Raw genomic sequence first — 16845 nt, forward strand, 5'->3', positions numbered from 1 at the left:
TCTTCATCATTGTGACCTCAGGCCATTTGCTGTGAGAGTCAACTATGACAAAGAACATACCAGGGCCTGCATAGTCTGTGGCCTCGCTGCCAAGGCTCCTCTGGGAAGTCTCATGGGTGTAGTGGTGCTAGCTGAGGCATGTTAGCTAATAGGTCCATCAGCCAATTTCTCGTGCCACTATTTCTATTTTGCCAATCGGCCTGGGCCCCTTTTACCACACAAAGCCCTGCTTATCCATCACGACTGGACTACTGACGTAATCTAACCGAGGTTTTTCTTTCCCAACAGGCCCCTTCGTTGCGACGTCCCCTGAATGCCCATCTGCTAGCCGCTAGCTGTCTAGAGCATATTGGACTGTTAGCTGAATAGATCCATTTGCCAATTGGACTGGACCCCTCTGCTACACGGAACTCTACTAATCCATCACGACTGGTCTATTGACGGAACCGCACGAGGAGGCTAAAACAGACTTCTCTCCGTCGCGACGTCCCTCTAAGGTCCTTTCTGCTAGCTTGCTAGCCCTGGCCTGCTAGATGTCTGAATCGCTGTGTCTCCAGCCAGCCCAACCATTCACTGGACCCTTATGATCACTCGGCTATGCATGCCTCTCCCTAATGTCAATATGCCTTGTCCATTACTGTTCTGGATAGTGATTATTGTTTTATTTCACTGTAGAGCCTCTAGCCCTGCTCAATATGCCTTAACCAACCATTTTAGTTCCACCTCCCACATATGCAATGACATCACCTGGTTTAAATGTTTCTAGAGACAATATCTCTCTCATCATCACTCAATGCCTAGGTCTACCTCTAATGTACTCACATCTGACCATACCTTTGTCTGTACATTCATTATGCCTTGAATCTATTCTATCACGCCCAGAAACCTGCTTCTTTTACTCTCTGTTCCAAACGTACTAGATGACCAGTTCTTATAGCCTTTAGCCGTACCCTTGTCCTAGTCCTCCTCTGGTGATGTAGAGTTTAATCCAGGACCTGCAGTGCCTATCTCCACTCCTATTCCCCAGGTTCTCTTATTTGTTGACTTTTGTAACCGTAAAAGCCTTGGTTTCATGCATGTTAACATTAGAAGCCTCCTCCCTAAGTTTGTTTATTCACTGCTTTAGCACACTCTGCCAACCCGGATGTCCGAGCCATGTCTGAAGGCCACCAAAAACCCTGACATTTCCCATCCCTAACTATAACATTTTCCAACAAGATAGAACTGCAAAGGGGGCGGTGTTGCAATTTACTGCAGAAATAGCCTACAGAGTTCTGTCTTACTATTCAGGTCTGTACCCAAACAATTCGTGCTTCTACTTTTAAAAATCCACCTTTCCAGAAACAAGTATCGCACCATTGCGCTTGCTATAGAACACCCTCTGCCCCCAGCTGTGTCCTGGACACCATATGTGAATTGATTGCCCCCCATCTATCTTCAGAGCTCATGCTGCTAGGTGATCTAAACTGGGACATGCTTAACACCCTGGCCATCCTACAATCTAAGCTTGATGTCCTCATTCTCACACAAATGATCAATGAACCTACCAGGTACAACCCCGAATCTGTAAGCATGGGCACCCTCATAGATATCATCCTAACCAACCTGCCCTCCAAATACACCTCTGCTGTTTTCAACCAAGATCTCAGTGATCACTGCCTCCTTGCCTGCATCCGTAATGGGTCTGCGGTCAAGCGACCACCCCTCATCACTCTCAAACGCTCCCTAAAACACTTCGGGGAGCAGGCCTTTCTAAATCGACCTGGCCAGGGTATCCTGGAATGATATTGACCTCATCACGTCAGTAGAGGATGCCTGGTTATTCTTCAAAATTGCTTTCCTCACCATCTTAAATAATCATGCTCCATTCAAAAAATGTAGAACCAGGAACAGATATAGCCCTTGGTTCACTCCAGACCTGACTGCCCTTGACCAGCACAAAAACATCCTGTGGGGTGCTGCAGTAGCCCCCTGTGATATGCAAGTTAGGAACCAATATACACAGGCAGTTAGGAAAGCTAAGGCTAGCTTTTTCAAGCAGAAATGTGCATCCTGTACCACAAACTCAAAAAAGTTCTGGGACACTGTAAAGTCCATGGAGAATAAGAGCACCTCCTCCCAGCTGCCCACTGCATTGAGGGTAAGAAACACCGTCACCACCGATAAATCCACTACTGTTGAGAATTTCAATAAGCATTTTTCCACGGCTGGCCATGCTTTCCACCTGGCTACCGGTCAACTGCCCGGCACCCCCCACAGCAACTCGCCCAAGCCTCCCCCATTTCTCCTTCACCCAAATCCAGATAGCTGATGTTCTGAAAGAACTGCAAAATCTGGACCCCTACAAATCAGCCAGGCTAGACAATCTGGACCCTCTCTTTCTAAAATGATCTGCCTAAATTGTTGCAACCCCTATTACTAGCCTGTTCAACCTCTCCTCCGTATTGTCTGAGATCACCAAAGATTGGAAAGCTGCTGTGATCATCCCCCTCTTCAAAGGGGGAGACCTACCCTGCCTTTCTAAGGTTTTCGAAAAGCCAAGTTAAACAGATGACCGACCATTTAGAATCCCACCATACCCTCTCCAGTATGCAATCTGGTTTCAGAGCTGGTCATGGGTGCACCTCAGCCACGCTCAAGGTCGTAAACGTTATCATAACCGCCATCGTGAAGAGACATTACTGTGCCGCTGTATTCATTGACCTGGCCAAGGCTTTCGACTCTGTCAATCACCACATTCTTAGCGGCAGACTAAACAGCCATGGTTTCTCAAATGACCGCCTCACCTGGTTCACCAACTACTTCTCTGATAGGGTTCAGTGTGTCAAATCGGAAGTCCTGTTGTCTGGACCTTTGGCAGTCTCTATGAGGGTGCCACAGGGTTCAATTCTCGGCCCGACTCTCTTCTCTGTTTACATCAATGACGTCGCTCTTGCTGCTGGTGATTCTCTGATCCACCTCTACGCAGACGACACCATTCTGTAAACTTCTGGCCCTTCTTTGGACACTGTGTTAACTAACCTCCAGACGAGCTTCAATGCCATACAACCTCCAACTGCTCTTAAATGCAAGTAAAACGAAATGCATGCTCTTCAACCAATCGCTGCCTGCACCTGCCCGCCCGTCCAGCATCACTACTCTGGACGGTTCTGACTTAGAATATGTGGACAAATTCAAATACCTAGGTGTCTGGTTAGAATGTAAACTCTCCTTCCAGACTCACATCAAGCATCTCCAAAATTAAATCTAGAACCAGCTTCCTATTTCACAACAAAGCATCCTTCCTTCATGCTGCCAAACATACCCTCGTAAAACTGACCATCCTATCAATCCTCGATGTTGTCATTTACAAAATAGCCTCCAACACTCTACTCAACAAATTGAATGCAGTCTATCACAGTACCATCCGTTTTGTCACTAAAGCCCCATATACTACCCACCGCTGCGACCTGTACGCTCTCGTTGGCTGACCCTCTCTTCATACTCATCGCCAAACCCACTGGCTCCAGGTCATCTACAAATCTCTGCTAGTTAAAGTCCCACCTTATCTTAGCTCACTGATCACCATTGCAGCACCCACCCGTAGCACGCACTCCAGCAGTTATGTCTCACTAGTCACCCCCAAAGCCAATTCCTCCTTTCCTTCCAGTTCTCTGCTGCCAATGACTGGAACGAACTGCAAAAATCACTGAAGCTGGAGACTCATATCTCCCTCACTAACTTTAAGCACCAGCTATCAGAGCAGCTCACAGATTACTGCACCTGTACATAGCCCATCTGTAATATAGCCCATCCAACTACCTCATCCCCATACTGTATTTATTTATCTTACTCCTTTGCACCCCAGTATCTCTACTTGCACATTCATCTTCTGCACATCAATCACTCCAGTGTTTAATTGGTATATTGTAATTACTTCGACACCCTGGCCTATTTATTGCCTTACCTTGCACACACGGTATATAGATTTTTTTCTACTGTATTATTGACTGTATGTTTGTTTATTCCATGTGTAACTGTGTTGGTGTATGTGTCGAACTGCTTTGCTTTTTTCTTGGCCAGGTCGCAGTTGTAAATGAGAACTTGTTCTCAACTAGCCTACCTGGTTAAATCAAGGTGAAATAAAAAATAAATAATAATACAAATGTTTTTTTGTTGACATGCGGAACTTGACTTAGCCTTGTCTTCGATAGCTGCGTCCAAACCTGGACACCAAAAGTAGCTGCGTGCGATCTCCTTCATTCGCACCATGCCACAGTGCCCTGAATGGAGTTCTTCAAGCGCCTGCCTTCTCAGTGGCGGCGGTGTGATGACTCGAAAGCCCCATAGCAAGCACAAAGACTGAACTGTGAGCTAATTTCTCCTCACTTGGTAAGGTTTTAGACTAGTCAGAATTGGGGTAAAGATGAACGGAGCAAAACACAAAGGTCCTTGATGAAAACCTGCTCCAGAGCGCTCAGGACCTCAGACTGGGGCGAAGGTTCACCTTCCAACAGGACAATGACCCTAAGCACATAGCCAAGACAATGCAGTAGTGGCTTTGGGAAAAGTATCTGAATGTCCTTGAGTGGCCCGGCTGGAGCCGAAACTTGAACCCGATCTAACATCTCTGGAGAGACCTGAAAAGATCTGTGCTCCAAAGCTCCCCATCCAACTTGACAGAGTATGAGAGGATCTGCAGAGAAGAATGGGAGAAACTCCTCAAATACAGGTGTGCCAAGCTTGGGGGAAAAGTCTGAAAAAACAACAAAAAACAATAGATTAGATTCATAGAAATAATAACAGCACAATATTATAAACTCATGCTCATATTTAGAAAGTCCAAGCAAGCCTTTAGGCATGTCAGCCCAGCCTGCTCATTTCAGTGGATCCAATTAAGAGAAAACTACCTATATACTGTATATCACAAGACCAGTTCTTTATGTTGATTACATGCAAGGAATATGTCATGTAGTCCTCATTATATCCTGTTTTATTTCGACAAAAAAAGGAAGGAGGAAAAAGGAACATAGATTCTACTGGCCACTAATGACTGCCAGTAGAAATGTGTCTTAAGCATCACACTACTTATAAAGGAATACGTAAGTTTAACTTACAACCAACCCAGACACAGCCATGGCACAATAGCCAAGAAGAGATGGAGTTATGACAATCCAAAGCGAATAAACATGTAAAAAAACAATCCTCTCTCCACCCACACACATTTTGTTTTTATTCCAGGGTCGTTGCTTTATCACCTTGGCTGTTTTACATCTAGGCCTATGTCATTAGGATCAAGAAAATAAAAAGTAGTTTAAACAGCTTATATAGAGTAATAACCTAGGTGGTTCGAGCACTGAATGCTGATTGTCGGAGAGGTGTGGCACATCAGACCTTTTACCACGGGTATGACAAAGCATCATATTTTTACTGCTTTAATTACATTGGTGACCAGTTTATAATAGCAATAAGGCACCTTAGGGGTTTTGGGTATTTTGCCAACACACCACGGCCCGTAACCAGGCACTTCGCGTTGTGTCGCTTCGCGTTGTGTCACGAAGCAAAAAAAAGTGTTAAACAAATCAAACTATATTTTATATTTGAGATTCTTCAAAGTAGCCACCCTTTGACTTGATGACAGCTTTACACACCCTTGTAATTCTCTCAACCAGCTTCACAAGGAATGCTTTTCCAACCAGTCTTGAAGGAGCTCCCACATATGCTGAGCACTTGTTGACTGCTTTTCCTTCACTCTGCGGTCCCACTCATCCCAAACCATCTCAACTGGGTTGAGGTCGGGTGATTGTGGAGGCCAGGTCATCTGATGCAGCACTCCATCACTCTCCTTCTTGGTCAAATAGACCTTAAACACCCTGGAGGTGTGTTGGGTCATTGTCCTGTTTAAAAACAAATGATAGTCCCACTAAGCGCAAACCACATGGGATGGAGTATTGCTGCAGAATGCTGTGGGAGCCATGCTGGTTAAGTGTGCCTTGAATTCTAAATAAATCACTGATAATGTCACCAGCAAAGCAACCCCCACACCTCATCCCCCATGCTTCATGGTGGGAACCACACAGATCATCAGGTCACCTACTCTGCGTCTCACAAAGACACGGTGGTTGGAACCAAAACTCTCAAATTTGGACTCATCAGACCAAAGGACAGATTTCCACTGGTCTACAATCCATTGCTCATGTTTCTTGGTCAAAACAAGTCTCTTCTTCATATTGGTGTCCTTTAGTAGTGGTTTCTTTACTGCAATTTGAAGCAGGCCATGAAGGCCTGAATCACACAGTCTCCTCTGAACAGTTGATCTTGAGATGTGTATGTTACTTGAACTCTGAAGCATTTATTTGGGCTGCAATTTAAAAAATATATATTTGGGCTGGTAACTAATGAACTTATCCCCTGCTGCAGGGTTAACTCTGGGTCTTCCTTTCCTCTGGCCGTCCTCATGAGAGCCAGTTTCATTATAGCGCTTGATGTCTTGAAATTTTCCGGATTGACTGACCTTCATGTGTCTAAAGTAATGATGGACTGTAATTTCTCTTTGCTGAGTTGAGCTGTTCTTGCCATAATATGGGCATGGTCTTTTACCAAATAGGGCTATCTTCTGCATAATCACCCCTACCTTGTCACAACACAACTAATTGGCTGAAACGCATTAAGGAGGAAAGAAATTCCACATATGAACTTTTAACAAGGCACACTTGTCAATTGAAATGCAATTTTTGGGCACCAGTAGAGTAGCGATCTAGCTATATAAACCACGATTTGTTTAACACTTTTTTTGGCTACTACATGATTCCATATGTGTTATTTCATAGTTTTGATGTATTCACTAAGCACACAGCCAATACAACGCAGGAGTGGCTTCGGGACAAGTTTCAGTGTTGTTGAGTGTCCCAGCCAAAGGCCGGACTTGAACCCAATTGAACATCTCTGGAGAGACCTAAAATTAGCTGTCCAGTGATGCTGATGTCCAGTGATGAATACTTATGTAAATATGATATTTCAGTTTTGTAATAAAATTTCAAACATTTCTAAAAACCTGTTTTTGCTTAGTCATTCTGGGGTGTAAATTGATGAGGGGAAAAAAACTATTTAATCAATTTTAGGATAAGGCTGTAACGTAACAAAATGTGGAAAAAGTCAAGGGTTCTGAATACTTCCCGAAGGCACTGTATTTTTGGTTATGTGTTGTACCTTTGCAAAACACCCTTTTATAATTTCCATGTGCCATGTATGTTTCAACTGTGCTGTGATGTTTCACATAAATTCTGAACCTTTCTAATCGCATTATATCTACAGATTGTAAGTTAAAGATAAATATTTGTACTAAAAGTGTTATTATTTTGTTGACGGAGTCTTTCCAAACCTCCCAACCTTGCTATTTGTAGGGTAATTTTAGATAAATGTTAATTTTTCAACCATTCCTGAACCTGTGACCAGAAAAAACTACATAGTGCCAATACCACAATAAGTGATATAACGATTCTGTCTCTTCGTAGAAAAATCTGCAGAGATGAAATGGTTCTTTGCTCCATACACATAATTATCTATGTGGCAGGAATTTTGTATAATAATTTCATTGTTTTTTGTGTCGGTTTATAAACCATGTGCTACAGAATTGGTACATCGAAAATCTCTTCCCAACTATTTTGCAACCTGTATGGCACCGCTGTCAACATTTTGGTCCAAGTAAAATTGGTATATTTTTTTTTATGCCAATTTGTCTTCAATAAAGGGCAGACATACAAGTTCTCCACCTCCTCCCCGTTCCACTTGCCTGCTCCATTTTTGTTGTAATTTTGTATAGAGCTAACATTTCCATATATTTGTGTTAACTGCACGTGACATAACACCACTTTTCCTATTCATAATATCATTAACAAAGATAATTCCTTTTTTCAATGTTTCCATAAATAATGTTTTTTTTAATCAATTAGTATATTTAAATTTAACCATAATATTTGTTCTGACTTCTGGAGGATTAAACTGCCTTTCTATGGCTTCTTTTAGAAAGGGCAATATTTAGAAAAAGGTTCCATTTTCAATTAAATTAAAGTGAGAGGTTGTAATCTGGATAAAAGGAAAAAGGCACGTTTTCAACAAGGGGTGAGCCATTCTTACTAATCTAATGGACAGTATAACTTTTGTATGACTGATGTTTTTAGTGAGAGGTTTAATGCTTTAATATTTGAATTGAATCATTTTAGCCCCCCGAACTCATATTCATTATATAAATAAGCATGTTTAATTTTGTCTGGTTTGCCGTTCCAAATAAAAGTGAAATATATTTTGCACTAATAATTTCAAAAACAAATAATTCAGTGTCGGCAGGGCCATAAGCAAATATGGAAAACAGGGATATGACTAAAGAATTCATCAGGGTGATTTTTCAACAAATAGAGCTTCCCATGGTAGCAAGATCTTACCTTTTTTTGCTAACTTTCTATTGAAATTTGTTTAAGTAAATTCATTTATTTCTTTAGGGATATAAATACAGAGTATGTCAACTTCACCATCAGACTATTTTATTGGGAAACAACATGCTAATGTAAAAGTTGTATTTTTTAGTTGTCCATTAAGTAGTATGGTCCCGTGTGGCTCAGTTGGTAGAGCATGGCGCTTTCAATGCCGGGGATATGGGGGACCAGTATGAAAAAGTACACAAATGTATAACTGAGCAATCCTATTGAATTGCATTACATCTGAAGGCATATTTAGAAGTGTCACATACAATAAGGGAATCTGCTCTACCTACAGTATGTTACGCAGGAAAAAGTCATTTATAAAATCCTTTGTCTTGGTTAAAAACAGTTTGTCATTCAGTAGCCTTTTATTACATTTCCAATATCCTCGCCCATGTGGAAATTCTGTAAGAGTGATGTGGATGCCAATTATTTGATGGTCCGACAACATTCTGTCCCCTATCAAAACGTGTTTTACTTTTGGTGCCAGCACGAAGGAGTACAAGAAAGTAATCAATGTACTGTATACATAACTAGGTCTGGATTTTTATGCTACCATATATCCACTAGTTCTGATGTGTCCATGAAATTCATTATTTCATGTGGGTGATAGTTTCTAGTGTGACTTCCTTTTAAACCTGTATTATCTCCCACCATAATAGTAATTTGTTGCTTGTGAGCTCGATAGATTAGTATATATATTTTCGAATCAGTGTGCATCATCATTATTTGGATCATATAGATAATTAGCCAAATATGTTTATAGTCCAATAGCATATTTAAGGGATTCACCTTCCTTGCGGATCTGTTTGGACAGATTGCCCATTCGGATCAAAAACCTTTACAATTATAACTACTGTAGCTATACTTATTTCACCACTTACCATAATGAGTTTCAATTATGCTTACTGTAATATGTGCCTGTAAAATTACTACTGACAAGTACCATGATGATCAAGCTGGTAGACACCCTGAATGTATCCATACTTACCAATACTACCAGAATCAATGTCTGACATCTATCCATGTAGCTGTACCTTAATATATACACTACTAAGCATTATGTAGCTGCAAATTAGTAACCCTCCAATTGTATTGCAATATCTCTCCCGTCATAGCCTCCCCCATCCCAAATAGGGGTGTTGTCCCTGATACTATCATACCACCCACGTACACGGAACATGCCTTTAGCGTCCTAAAGCACACCTTCAACCATCAATTGGCGTGGCCCGAGTAAGAAATTGTGACTGTCCCAAAAAGCTTTTTCAATGCTGCCACCCCTCAAACGTAAGCCCATGGCATGACCATGAGGGGAGTATCATTTTTTTGGAATTAGCTACAAAACAAATGGGAAATAAAAATAAAAAAACGAAATAAAGAAATGGATAAATCAATTAGATAGTACTGAGGACAACAAGACAACCAGATATCAGCAAAAAGTGGAACATAATACTAATGACAATAACTAATTGTATCAATAGTGATAATCATACTAACAATATTAGCCATTAAAGAAATATACCAACAATAATATAACAGTACTCACCTTCCCAATATTCAACAACATCCAATTATGGTTTTCACCAATTACAGCAATTTCAATAATAATAATAGCAATAATGATAACAATAAACATATCACCATTACTGCTGTTAGATCAATTCCAATACTGACAATGACAATAACAATCATAGACACCAAGATCCTACCAATTATTCCTTTGTGATCTTCGTCAATTAGTAATAATAACAATATTTATGATAATGATACTTATATTGGTATTAATCATAAACACTATCATATTAATAGCTACAAAAATAGTAATAAATTGTAAAAAGAATAATAACAACAATCCAATCATCATCCTCATCACTGGATTTTTTTGTTGTTGCAAAAACAGGCATGTGCAAATATCCATATACAGCGGCTCATTATTGTCTCACTTTGCAAGTTGTCAGTTGTCAAATTCAACAAAAGAAAGGCATGTCGAGCCATTTCGTTCAGCTCATTAGATCCGTTTGCAATTCTTCTTTAAAAGTTCAGTAAAACATTAGGCTCACTTATTCCCATTCCTACAATCACAATAGAGGTAAAATAATTTGTTAACTTCTTTAGATCAGAATTTCAGTAAAACCAGATTTTTATTTTTTTAACAACAAGAAAAGTTCTTGAATTACTCACACATTTCCAATTTGGCAGAACATAAATATAAATTAAAAAATCCACGTTATCCTTCTTATATTCTAGCATTACAAATATAATTTGAAGAACCTGCAATAATTGATGATGGGAATCTGATTTACACATCACAAAACCCTTGAAAATAATACATAATCCTAATTTTCTAATTGCACTTGACCCTAAATGTCACGTACGTGAGGAGAGACGGACCAAGGCGCAGCGGATGTTGAGTTCCACATATTTATTATAAAGTGAAACTTAGCAAGAACAAAACAATAACTCATAACGAACCGTCGACGTGGTGCACATACACAAAACAATATCCCACAAATGCAGGTGGGGAAACCACCTACCTAAATATGATCCCCAATCAGAGGCAACGATAAACAACTGCCTCTAATTGGGAACCATATTAGCACCCACATAGAAATATCTATACTAGATCACCCCCTAGTCACACCCTGACCTACTACACCATAGAGAACTAAGGACTTTCTATGGTCAGGGCATGACACTAAAGGACAAATAGCACTGTATGCAGATCTGGCAATTATAGTGATTGTTATATACAGTACCAGTCAAAAGTTTGGACACACCTACTAATTCAAGGGTTTTTCTTTATTTTTACTATTCTACACATTGTAGAATAATAATGAAGACATCAAGACTGTGAAATAACACATATGGAATCATCTAATAATCAAAAAAGTGTTACACAAATCAAAATATAAAGTTGAGATTTGAGATTCTTCAAAGTAGCCACCCTTTCTCAACATCAACTGCTCAGAGGAGAATGCGTGAATCAGGCCTTCATGGTCACATTGCTGCAAAGAAACCCCTACTAAAGGACACCAATAATAAGAGACTTGCTTGGGCCAAGAAACACCAGTAGTGGAAATCTGTCCTTTGGTCTGATGAGTCTAAATTTGAGATTTTTGCTTGCAACTGCAATGTCTTTGTGAGACACAGAGTAGCTGAACAGATGATCTCCTCATGAGTGGTTTCCACCGTGAAGCATGGAGGAGGTGTGATGATGCTTTGGTCGTGACACGGTCTGTGATTCATGGGACTATCATTTGTGTTTCAACAGGACAATGACCCAAAACACACCTCCAGGCTGTTTAAGGGATATTTGACCAAGGAGAGTGCATCAGATGATCTGGCAGCCAACAAGTGCTCAGCATATGTGGGAACACCTTAAATACTGAAAAGCATTCCTCATGAATCTGGTCAGTCTCGTTAGTTTTCTTATATACTGCTCACAGACACATGACATAGGCATAGTTCATAGGGTTGGTTCCGGCATGTGTCCGGCACCGTCTCCTATCTTAAATTAAAGAACATATTCTGGGCGTTCTGCCAGATGGTCCTATGTAGGGGGTCATGTCACCCCCCCATATCTTTACCAAGCACAGGCAGGAACCAAGGATTATTTTGAAGGCTGACTTTTCACAGGATAACATTTTCCATCACAAGGCCTAGGTGCATTGGTTGTGTTCAGGCATGTCTTAAGAAAAGGTATACCAAATGTTTGTTTTTCAAAGAATCTCTAATATGATAATAACCATGCGTCTTGCGATAGGTTATGAAAATGTATAAAAGGGGCAATGGATAAAAAGCTGAAAGGTGCATGCATGTAAAGCAAATACCATGGCTTTATAAAGGAATAAAGTGTACGTGTAAATATGAAAGTAGCCTAAAGTGTCCATCTTATTGTACAACATCATATTGGACAGTGGCCTCAAAATCATGCTTACAGAAAGCTATGGACTTTACGCATCAGTTCAAATTAAATGTTTCTCTGTCACATGCTTTGTAAACAGGTGTGGATGAACAGTGAAATGCTTACATACGAGCCCTTCCCATCAATTAAGAGAAAGAAAATAGAGAAATAACATAAAAATTAACACAAAATAATAAAAGTAATTATACACAAGGAGTAACAACTTGCCTTCAGAAAGTATTCATACACCTCAACTTATTCCACATGTTGTTGTGTTACAGCCTGAATTCAAAATTGATTAAATATTTCTCTCTCACCCATCTACACACAATGCCCCATAATGACAAAGTGAAAACATGTTTACATTTTTTTGCAATTTTATTGAAAATGAAATACAGAACTATCATCTAATTTACATAAGTATTCACACCCCTGAGTCAAAACTTTGTAGAAGCACCTTTGGCAGCGATTACAGCTGTGAGTCTTTCTAAATAAAGAGCTTTCCACACCTGGGGCGGCATGTTCGGTATGTTAGTTGGCCTTTCTGTACAATGTCTTTAAAATATTAGATTTTGCGCTGGAATTGGATTTGGGAACCATTTCTCTCTCATTCGAGACAATATCTCTTCATTAATATCTTTATTTTCTATATGCGTGATCAACACTGAACAAGAATGTAAACGCAACATGTGTTGGTCCCATGTTTCATGAGTTGAAATAAAAGATCCCAGACATTTTCCGTATGCATAAAAAGCTTAATTCTCAAAATGTTGTGCACAAAATTGTTTACATCCCTGTTAGTGAGCATTTCTTCTTTGACAAGATAATCCATCCACCTGACAGGTGTGGCCAATCAAGTAGCTGATTAAACAGCATGATCATTACACCTTGTGCTGGGGACAATAACAGGCAGTGGGGTTATGGTATGGGCAGGCATAATTGTCATGCCATTCATCTGCCGCCATCACCTCACGTTTCAGCATGATAATGCACGGCCTCAAGTTGCAAGGATCTGTACAAAACTCCTGGAAGCTGAAAAAGTCCCAGTTCTTCCATGGCGTACATACTCACCAGACATGTCATTGAGCATGTTTGGGATGCACTGGATCAATGTGAGGGGGACAACATTCCACAGGCCACAATCAACAGTCTGATCAACTTTATATGAAGATGTGCCGTGCTGCATTAGGCAAATGCATTTTTTTGTGTGACCAACGGATGCATATCTGTATTCCCAGTCATGTGAAATTCATAGATTAGGGCCTAATTTATTTATTTTGATTGACTGATTCCCTTATATGAACTGTAACTCAGTAAAATCTTAGAAATTGTTGTATGTTGCTTTATATGTTTTTGTTCAGTATTTCGATTGGACTGAGGCATCCGACCACAGTGCCAGTAGGTACTTGGTTTCTAATGAAGACATGATCTTAATTCTGGAGGAATTGTAGGTGTCATTGTCCATAATTACTCCAATAAAATGTTATTTGTCACATACACGTTTAGCAGATGCTATTGTGGGTGATGCGAAATGCTATATGCGTCTTCAACTACATCCAGAGGTGGTCAGGAAGCTCTATCACATCTTTTGATTGTCTACACCTGTTGTAAAATGTGGGCACAATCAGAATGTGGACAAGATCAGGACAACAGACATATGTTAGAACCAGGTATTAATGGGGCTTTAATGACCAAAAGGGTTGTGTGCAAGTTGGGCATATGAGACCTATGCATTAGGCCAAATTGGTACCATAATAGAGAGAATAAAGTAGACGGCACGGGTCAAAATGTCGATTTATGGCCCTGTGTCCAGGTGACATATCCAAATATGGGCATCCGGCCAGGACATCCTGTTCCTGTTGTCACGTCTTAGAGGGTGTGTTATTTTAAATCTATATTGCATCTATTCCTTTGAAGTTGTCATGCTGATTGATGTCTAGGGACCTGGTTGAACTGGGGGGGTTCTGTGTTTGAACTTTTGAAAGAGTATGGCCCCACACCCCCAGTTTTATTGCCTTATGGTTGCTATCTATGAAGCAGGAATGTCTGGGAGGGTGATTGTGTGTGTGTGTTAGAAACAAGGTCCTCTTTATATGTACATGCACAGAGCAAGCAGAACAAACAGAGCAATGTACATGCAAGGTTCTCTTTATATGTACATGCACAGAGCTTCCAGATGGCTCCAGCCTATGGATGTTCGGTGCATGTACACCGGGGAGATTAGAACCCCAAAGAAAAGATCCTAAAGTTAATTTCAGATTCAGGTTTAGGGTGTAATAACTTTAGGGAAACCACATTTCACACTATGTACAGACATAGAAAGCCAACACATAAATGTGTAACAGGGATGAATGGATATTCAATGTACAACAGTAGTCTTTGGTAACAAGCAATACGTGTTAAATATGTGTCACAGTCAATCATGACAGCCTCTTCATGAAAGGCCTTTACTTATGGCTAAACAGTTTCTACCCAGCTTATTAATTAATGCTGTGGGATAAATCAGGTGCTTCTAGGTGGGCTTAAACAAATCTACAGTGAAACAAACGTGTACACTTTACACACGTTTATTGACTTTTAAAAAGACCACAGTAACATGACAGATATAGTGCAAATGCGACGAAATCTGTCAGTTCATATGTATTTTCCAAAGCATGCAAGGATGTCAACTTTTTTATACCTGTGTTCAGTTTTAAAGGGCGTGATGAATGAGCTGGACAGTCTTTTCCAAAATCGTGAACAATTAGAGCGAAAACGTCCGGAGCAAAAACGTCCGGAGCTTTGATGGAGCGGGCAAGCGTCTTTGCGATGGTGAATTGTAAACGGATAATGGTCAGGGCTAACCAGACCCTTTATCTGTAAGAAATAGTAAAAATGTTGAATTATAACGTGTGTTAAAATGTATGTAGTAAATATTTTGAATTAAATCATTGGTTTTAAAAATGGACACAAGTGATTGGGAAGCGACTGTTAGACGGGGATTCTCAGAAGCAAAACCTCTGCAGCCAATCGCCATCACACAATTTTACCAAATTCAACCATTGGTGGATGGTAACTAAAATAATGGCAATGCGTGTAGTCGTGTTAAGGTTTTCATTGTTTTCTTGTCAGAGTTTTATGGTTTTGCATATGACTTATGAAAGCCCTTTCATAAAGAGGTTGTCATGATTGACTGTGACACATATTTAACACGTATTGCTTGTTACTGAAGACTACTGTTATACATTGAATATCCATTCATCCCTGTTACACATTTATGTGTTGGCTCTCTATGTCTGTACATAGTGTGAAATGTGGTTTCCCTAAAGTTATTACACCCTAAACCTGAATCTGAAATTACCTTTAGGATCTTTTCTTTGGGGTTCTAATCTCCCCGGTGTACATGCACCGAACATCCATAGGCTGGAGCCATCTGGAAGCTCTGTGCATGTACATATAAAGAGAACTAAATAGGAAGCTCAACAGTGTGTTAGGCTGAGAAACATTATTTAGATGGCTGTTTTATTGTTGTTGAAAGCTTGAAATGTACACAATGCCAAGGGACCTTGTTTCTAACACATACACACATACCCACCCACCCACACAATCACCTTCCCAGACATTCCTGCTTCATAGATAGCAACCATAAGGGCAATAAAACTGGGGGTGTGGGGCCATACTCTTTCAAAAGTTCAAACACAGAACCCCCAGTTCAACCAGGTCCCTAGACATCAATCAGCATGACAACTTCAAAGGAATAGATGCAATATAGATATAAAATAACACACCCTCTAACACGTGACAACAGGAACAGGATGTCCTGGCCGGATGCCCATATTTGGACATGTACGCATCATCTGGACACAGGGCCATAAATCAAAATGTTGACCTGTGCCGTCTACTTTATTCTCTCTCATAAACCATTGGACCATGGGTGAGACAAATTGAAGGGGACAAGTGAAACAAACATGAGTGTTTATTTTCTTGTATATGGTCATCAAGCTCTAAATTAAATGTCATCACTGTTATTTGTCATTGGCAGAAAGCAGAATTAAGATGTGTTGTGTGTAAAAGGGATGCTTTGATTCAATATTTTTGCTCTAACGTGCCTTTAAATGAGCCTCTTTCAGCTAGCCTGGGACAGCTTGACAGTGTTGTCTTTTGGTTGGGCTTTGTTGTATTTTTGGCTATTTACACCTGCCTCTTGGCTGTCATCATTTGCAAAGAGCTTAAAGGAGCTGACATCGATCTTCAAGCTTTCGCATTTTCAAAAGACCCCTTGATGTTTAGGAATTGATCTCCCAAAAATCACACACAGGATAAATATTACATTTATTGCTGCTTCTTGTCAGCCTTTTGCGTTGACGCAAGGCGTCCTTTCATGTTTTAAGTGCTTTATCTGACACATGAAAAGGAATTAAAAACTGAGCTGACACGTTCGACATTGCTCCATCCCATAGCTGTTAAGGATTGTGAAGGTAGGAGTCAAAGCAGGTATCGTATATG

Source organism: Oncorhynchus mykiss, chromosome 2, assembly GCF_013265735.2.
Source record: "Oncorhynchus mykiss isolate Arlee chromosome 2, USDA_OmykA_1.1, whole genome shotgun sequence".
Lineage (NCBI taxonomy): Eukaryota > Metazoa > Chordata > Actinopteri > Salmoniformes > Salmonidae > Oncorhynchus > Oncorhynchus mykiss.